General features: G+C 42.7%; 2 pseudogenes; one reads left to right on the top strand and one right to left on the bottom strand.

Annotated features, from left to right (window-relative positions):
* Positions 1-586: 586 nt before the first annotated feature.
* LOC101416598 (trace amine-associated receptor 6-like) lies at positions 587-6,226 on the bottom strand (annotated as a pseudogene).
* Positions 6,227-6,347: 121 nt separating this feature from the next.
* Positions 6,348-6,811, top strand: LOC101416172 (acyl-protein thioesterase 1 pseudogene; annotated as a pseudogene).
* Positions 6,812-7,833: the final 1,022 nt, after the last annotated feature.

The raw sequence follows: 7,833 nt of genomic DNA, 5'->3' as shown, positions 1-7,833 counted from the left end.
TGGAAAAGAAAGAAAGAAATGTAGAGACCACGCTGAAAAGAGGTTCTTCCAGAAGGAACAAACAACAATGACTCTATGAATGGCCCAGAAAAAACGAGGGGTTTTCCACATGGACTCTTTGCACAGTCTGAGGAGAAGGAGAAGGAGGTATCGGAGTAGCAGGACAAGCAGCAAGAGCTGCCAAATGCTAACCTTCGCATGACCCGGGCAGGGGCAAGGGCTTCTGCCTCCCATGCTGGGGCAGGAACCACTGACGCAGGCCTGGCAGTAACTGGCTAGGCCGTTGCAACAGCCTGTTTAAAGCGAGGTCGTATTTGGAAATTGCACTTCCACACTCCAGAGTCTTCCCGGGAAGTGGGATATGCTAGCTGGCAAGCAGCTGCCAATAGGGATTTAATATTTATTAGTCTGGCAAATAATTTTTGAGAAATGACAGGGGCCTACATACCTTAATAAGACTGGAAAGCATGGATATAGTCTATTTAATTCAAGAGCAATTCATTCCCTTTTCTTTTTTAATAGTCTGACTTGCATGCTAAAACTTTATTTTTATTTCGAAATCATGAAACTTCCTCAAACCAACTGCTTACATTCGTTCCGAGAACAAATTCATGGTGGCTGAAGAGTCCTTTAAAACTTGACCACTCACAATAACTTTTATGGCTTTTCTAAACCATGGGTAAAATAAGGCATATATCAAAGGGTTCATGGCTGAGTGTGATAAGCACACCAGCAGCCAATCTCAGTAACATAGGCAGGGGTTATGAAGCCCAGAAAGGAATCAATTAAAGAATCGATACTATATGATAACCACGAAATATTAAATGCTATTACCGTGATTGCCAGGGTCTTAGCTGCTTTTCTCTCTCTCCTGGCCACTCTGGATTTATAAGTCTGAGGATGACTCTGTTTGGCTACTAGCAGTTTCTATTTTGATAGCTAGTTTTCTTGCTACAAGAAAAATCTTACTGTAAAGAGTGATCGTAACAAGGGTTGGTATGAAGAATAACAGACAATCTATCAAAACCCAACTTTGGTTCACAACAACCTAACGACCTCCTGCGCAGCTGAGGGCGCTCACCACCTCCGCCAGCCCTTTGCCACTGGCCCCTGTGGAGAACACGCCCCGCTGTACACCGGGGGCAGGACCCAGGAGATGCTGATGCACACTCCCCACACAGGCACCGTGAACTTGGTGGGGTAGACCAGAGGCTCGCTGACAGCAACGTACCTGTCGATGGAGATGAAGCACAGCTGGAAGACAGAAGAGTAGCAAAAGGCCACGTCGCAGCAGCTGTGAGGGGTACAAAACCGGGCTCCAAAGTACCAGCAGCTCTCCACGGAGCTGACCGTGCTCAAGGGCGTCAGGGTGGCGCCCACCAGGGAATCCGCACAGGCCAAAGAGGCCATCAGGAAATTGGTCGGAGAATGCGGCTGCTTGAAATGAAGGATGGAGATCATCACCAGGAGGTTTCCGAACACAGTCCCGGAGCCGAACACTGCGTGCAGAACCACGCGGGCCCCGGTGAGTAGGGGATTTAATACAAGAGCCGCTCACGTTGTCGTAGCAGAGCTGCACGACTGCGGGAGGGGACGAGTCGCTGCTCACGATTCTGCTGTCTCCAGTTAAAGAAGTTCTGTGTTTCTTGGTTACCACAAGGAATACACAATTCTAATTTTCAGTACTCCAGGAAGGAGAAAAAAACCCACATAACTCCGCCAGGAAGCCTGAGGAAATGATCGGATATTGTCCTCAATCTACTTCTTCACTTTTCCATTTTGTGATACATCTCAAATGATTTCTATAATAAAATAAAATCTGAACAATAATTATACATGATAAAATTCCCTCTTAGGCATCATTTTTGAAAAATTTTACTTTGTTACCTCTAAAGAGCTCCTCTTTGCAGCAGCTGCTGCATGCGCTGTATTTAGGAGTGGAAGGGTGGCCCCCATTAGCTTTCTCTCTGTGAGGTCTGATCTGCATCACTGCCTCCCTGTGCAATCCTTCCAGCTGAGCAAGTACCATGGATGGGAAAATTCCTAGATGGAATCCCCACAGTGCAAGGTGTGAACTAGTAAGGTTATTCTCAACAGTGATTATTAAGAAAGTTATTCTGCAAAGCATTAAATTAGATTAGCTGCGATTTATTTTAAGCCAAAGACTTCTTTTCTTTTAGTGTAAAGACTTGCACCATCCCCCTTACCAACATGACTTGGCCACCATATTGAAATTTTGTTACAAGTGTTAAGAGTCAATCCTTGGCTCTTTATCTCCTGTTGGGAGTCATTTTCCTTCGGCATTAGCTACCCATAGGCAGACGATGATATACTGGGGGCAACTCGAGTCAGTTGAAGTACATGAAAGCATTAAAGGAGTACGTGGAGAGTAGACCCACCAGTATTTCTGAGGAGTTGGTAACCAGGGGATCAGTTCCTCCATGTGGATGCTACCAGTGACTGCACATCTGCAACTTTGCCCACCCACAGGGTGACAAGTGAGTGGTGAGCCCTCTGGCTACACCGATTGTTGACCTGCAGGATTGGCCTCTGGGCTCCCAACACTGAAAAAAGTCAAGTGAGGAGCAGTGAACAGGGAGCTGGAAAAACGGGGACAGATTCCTTGGTAATATTCCCATGCGGGGAATGTTAGAACACTGCAGGCTAAGGAAAAGCATTATTCAGCATTCCTGAAGACGGGTTCTAGTCTCTTCCCCCTGCAGGTCTGTGACCTTTGACAATGCTCTTGCCTAGTTTGTAACAAATGTATCACAACAATGCAAGGTGTCGGTGGAGGGGTGATGTACGGGATCCCTGTGTGATGTTATGCACGGTTATTTTGTAAGTTCACAACTTACACTATACACTTATTGCTTATGTATGTTCATGTATGAATGATATCATCAATAATAAATATTTTTAAAAAAAGAAGAGGGCTTCAGTTGAGAGCCTGGTTTGCACACACAAAATCCACCTTTGAGATTCAAAATAAGATTTTTAAGTCTTTGCTGATATCTAGTTATGTACGATAAACTGCCCATATTTAAGGTGTCCAATCTGATGGTTTTGACTTATGCGTACATGTGTGAAACAATCAATGCAATCAAGATAATGAGCATATCCATCACCCCCCATTTCCTTCTCCCGCAGCCCGGTCCCCAAGCGACCACTAGATAATTAATCTCTGTCATTATAGATTAATTTGCATTTTTTAGAACTTTATATAAAAGGAATCATACATTAGCCATACATTTTCTTGTTGGGTTTCTTTTCCCCTGTATAGTTATTTTGAGATTCATCTATATCATTGCATGAATCAGTAGTTCATTCTCTTTTATTGCTGAATAATATTCTAGGGTGTGAATAGACCATGACTGTTTATCTGTTTATCTGCTGGGGACATTAGGGCTGTGTCCAGTTTGGGCTATTACAAATAAGCTGCTATGAACGTTTGGGCTTATCTTTATGGGCTAGATGATCTTTATGGGCTTACTCTGTAATCTATAAAAAGCTAGAGAATATGAGGTACTATTATTATATAGCCAAATATCCTTTAGATTCCTGGAACATTTTCTGAATCTCTGTTTTTGTGAAAAATGCCAATTGCACATAAAAACTTTAGGACAAGTTTTCTCTCAGCACTATTGACACATGGAGTCAGATAATTCTTTGATGTGGGGGATTGTGCTGTGCCTTGTAGGGTATTTAGTAGCATCCTTGGATGTAACAGATGCCAATAGATATCAATAACCGGGCGCCCCCCCCCCCCCGCCCCGTTGTGACAACCAAAAATATCTCCAGACATTGTCAAATATGCCGTGGGGGCAAGATTACCAAGATTGAGAACCACTCCTCTGGGCTATAAAGAAGTACCACACAATCAATACTTGACACTTCGGGTCGGGAAATATTTTACATCCCTCTGTTATTCTGGGATTTATTGATTACTTCATTCAACACATATTTATTGAGTTCTGGGAACTGGATGTAAAGTAATAAACAAAACAGATATGATCCCTGCTCACCTGAAACTTACAGCCTTGAGAGGGAAACATAGTAAACAAGTAAACAGAGAGAGAGATATGTGAATACAAATTGTGATAAATACTATGAAGATGTGAGGTTGTTTGAGGCTTTTTGAACCCCAGAAAAAAATTAGCCCATGTTGTTAGGGCTACTTCATTCCCGCAGGTGTAAACCTATTGCAGGTGGACCTTTTGATGTCTCGAGATGGGTCTTAATCCTCTTACTGGAATCCTTTATGAAGGGGATAGATAGAGAGACACAGAGGAAACCACAGAAGCACAGAAAGCCACAGGAGCAGAGAGGAAAAGCCTCAGAACCAAGAAGCTGAAAGCAACGAAACCCAGGAAAGACACGCAGACACCACCATGTGCTTGCCATGTGCTGGAGGAATCCAGGATCACTGGAAAAGCTGGTCTTCAGGAGGAAAGAATTGTCTGATGATGCCTTGATTTGGACATTTTTCTCAGTCTCAAAATGGTAAGTTTGCAACCTAATAAATCCCCATTGTAAAAGTCAATTTATTTCTGGTATATTGCTTTCAGCAGCCTATAGACTCAACAAGGGTACTTGATAAAGTCACGGGGAAATAAACTACTTCAAATTGTGAAGTCACGGAAGGGGGATCATGATCTTCCTTCTTTTACATAAAAATATTCTTTTTAAAAATATAATGCTGCTACTGTTTTTTTTAGGTATTATATACGTTTGGCAAAATCAATTCCATGTTGCTTCTCATAATTAAAAATATTTATATTAGTTGTGCTTGAAATCCCCAAATCTGGAGAAAACTGTTCTGCAACTTGTGGAATATTTTTGAGTGTAGGGAGTTCTCTGTGAGCTACAATTAATAAGGTGATTCCTTCCCAGGAAATAACCCCCCTTATCGAAGAAAGAGAAGTTGTACAAATTTTATTGAGTAAATATTCTTAAATTCAGACTAGAATACTTGTAAGAGTGTTTTGGTACTGCTTAACTAGTCTTGAGGAGCATAATTTTCACTTTAGTTAATTTTCTTTTTGAGATACAAGAAGGTTTAGAAATAAGATACAAGAAGATACAAGAAGGTTGTAAATACAAGAAGGTTTAGAAATAAAAGGTCCATCTGAAGACATTAGATGCTGATTCTTAATCTATACTGCAGCAATATTTAGAATGAGCAAACTGTCATTTTGCAAAGAATGATGGCTCTTCTTTGATCACAAAAGTACTTTCCATACCAATTAGTAAGCAGCCTACTCTCCCTGTAAGATTTTCTACACTTGAGGAGCATAAAGCTCTCAGGGGCCGCAGTTTCACATGCCTCTTTCAAGTATTGTTAGAACTTCAACATTTCTAAAACCTTCACTACTTGTTCTCAAACTTTGTGAGGCATCAGTGCTACTGGGGAGCTTGTTTAAAGGATGAACTCCTCATTTACTACTGAATCGAAATCCCTGGGGGGTCGATCCCTGGCAACTATATTTTTAACATAAACTGCTTATTCAGTGATTCTGATGCACAACAAAGCTTGTGAAACACTGACATAGATCAGAAATGGTTCATTATCAGTTTTATTGATAAACGAGCTAGGGATTAAATGGTTCTCAATTTACTTTTTTTTTTAAGATTTATTTTATTTATTTCTCTCCCCTGCCCTCCTCCCCGCGCCCCCCCCCCCCCCCGCCTTGTCTGCTCTCTTTGTCCATTTGCTGTGTGTTTTTCTGCATCTGCTTGCATTATCAAGCGGCACTGGGAAACTGCGCCTCTTTTGTTGTGTCATTTTGCTGCATCAGCTCTCCATATGTATGGCACCAGTCCTGGGCAGGCTCTGCTTTTGTCATGCAGGGTGGCTCTCCTTACAGGGTGCACACCTTGTGCTTGGGGCACCCCTACACGGGGACACCCCTGTGTGACAGGGCACTCCTTGCGCGTGGGCCAGCTTACCACATGGGTCAGGAGGCCCTTGGGCTCTAACCCTGGACTGTCCATATGGTAGATGGATGCTCTATCAGTTGAGCCATGTCCACTTCCCTCAATTTACCTTTAATTGGCATAGTATTTTATACAATTTTAATGATTAATAGACCATGAAGAGACGTGCCTGGGGGTGGGGAGGCGGGTGGGGTCTCAGGTCACCGCCATACACACACCGGCAGCGACCCTCGCTGCCCGCCACCACGCCCGCCGCCAGCAAGGCCACACGGCAGTTATGTTTCTTCATGGATTGGGAAGATACACGGCATGGACGCACAGAAGCCTTTACATGTATCAGAAATTCATATGTCAAATATACCTGCCCGCACGCGCCTGTTACACCTGTTATATTCAGTAGGACCACGACTATGCCTTCTTGGTTTCATATTATAGGGCTTTCAACCAATTCACAGGACGACGAACCTGGAATCAAGCACGCAGCAGAAAACATCAAAACTTTGATAGATTAAGATGTGAAGAATGGAATTCCTTCCTAACAGGGCTATTTTGGGAGCATTTTCTCAGGGAAGAGTCTTGTCTCTCTATAATGCTCCTAGCACACAGCAGGAACTGGCAGGTGTCATTGCACTCAGCTACTGGCTTCTTCTTGTCAGTGGCGCTGATAAAATATTTATTTTCTCCGGTGCCATGGAGATTGTGACCCTTTAGTTCCCCTAATATTTGGTTCTCTTAATACTGAAAGGCTAAAAACAGTGGTAAATCCAGCCAGTGTAACCTTTGGAGTCTCCACGGACTTGATGTACAGTTCATGACAGCAGGAAATGACGGCTGTTAAGCAATTCGTGATAAAGTCCTACCACCAGTTGATTGACACCACCAGCATCCTCGTAGTAGAGTAGTAACTTTTAAACGTGCTCAATCCTGAAACTTCTTGCTTGCGGTGTTAGAATGTTTTGCAAATACATACCAATGACAGACTAAATAATGTCTCCTCATGGGAAATGTGTATTCTTTCAAGGTTCTGTACATGTATTTGTATATGATCTCAGAGTATACTAGTATTAAATAGGTGAAGCAGCTAGCTTCTTTATCTCAAATGTAATTCAGAAAAATAAAAAAACACTGCAACCAGAATTTTTTATTACATCAGTTGGAAATTATTTGTCTGCTTAGTGAAAATTCATTCAGGTATAAATGAGCAGTTAAGATATAAGTGATTAAAGCAGGCTGTGACTTAGATATGGATATTCCAACATTGCCTAGTTACCATACAATGGCTGTATTTTTATACGTGTATTCATATATACATAAAAATTGTTATACAAAATAAGAATGAAATGGTATTATATTATTCTTTTTTTTTAAGATTTATTTATTTATCTCCCCTTCCCTGCCCTCCCCCCACCCCGGTGGTCTGTTCTCTGTGTCTATTTGCTGCGTCGTCTTCTTTGTCCGCTTCTGTTGTTGTCAGTGGCACGGGAATCTGTGCTTCTTTTTGTGGCGTCATCTTGTTGTGTCAGCTCTCCATGTGTGCGGCACCTTTCCTGGACAGGCTGCACTTTCTTTTGCACTGGGCAGCTCTCCTTATGGGGCACACTCCTTGGGCATGGGGCTCCCCTACACGGGGACACTCCTTCGTGGCACGGCACTCCTTGCGCGCATCAGCACTGCGCATGGGCCAGCTCCACACGGGTCAAGGAGGCCCGGGTTTGAACTGTGGACCTCCCATGTGGTAGGCGGACGCCCTAACCACTGGGCCAAGTCTGCTTCCCTATATTATTCTTAATAATAGGAATGATACTTCTAAGTGTTAATGGAAGAGTAATATTATTGCTCTCCTCAATTAATAGCCATTTTATTTGGGGGACCAATTTTTTTTTAACTATTATTTCT

This window comes from Dasypus novemcinctus, chromosome 11 (genome assembly GCF_030445035.2).
Source record: "Dasypus novemcinctus isolate mDasNov1 chromosome 11, mDasNov1.1.hap2, whole genome shotgun sequence".
Taxonomy (NCBI): domain Eukaryota; kingdom Metazoa; phylum Chordata; class Mammalia; order Cingulata; family Dasypodidae; genus Dasypus; species Dasypus novemcinctus.
The sequence above is the reverse complement of the archived record's forward strand: the minus strand, read 5'-3'. Positions and strand labels throughout refer to the sequence as shown.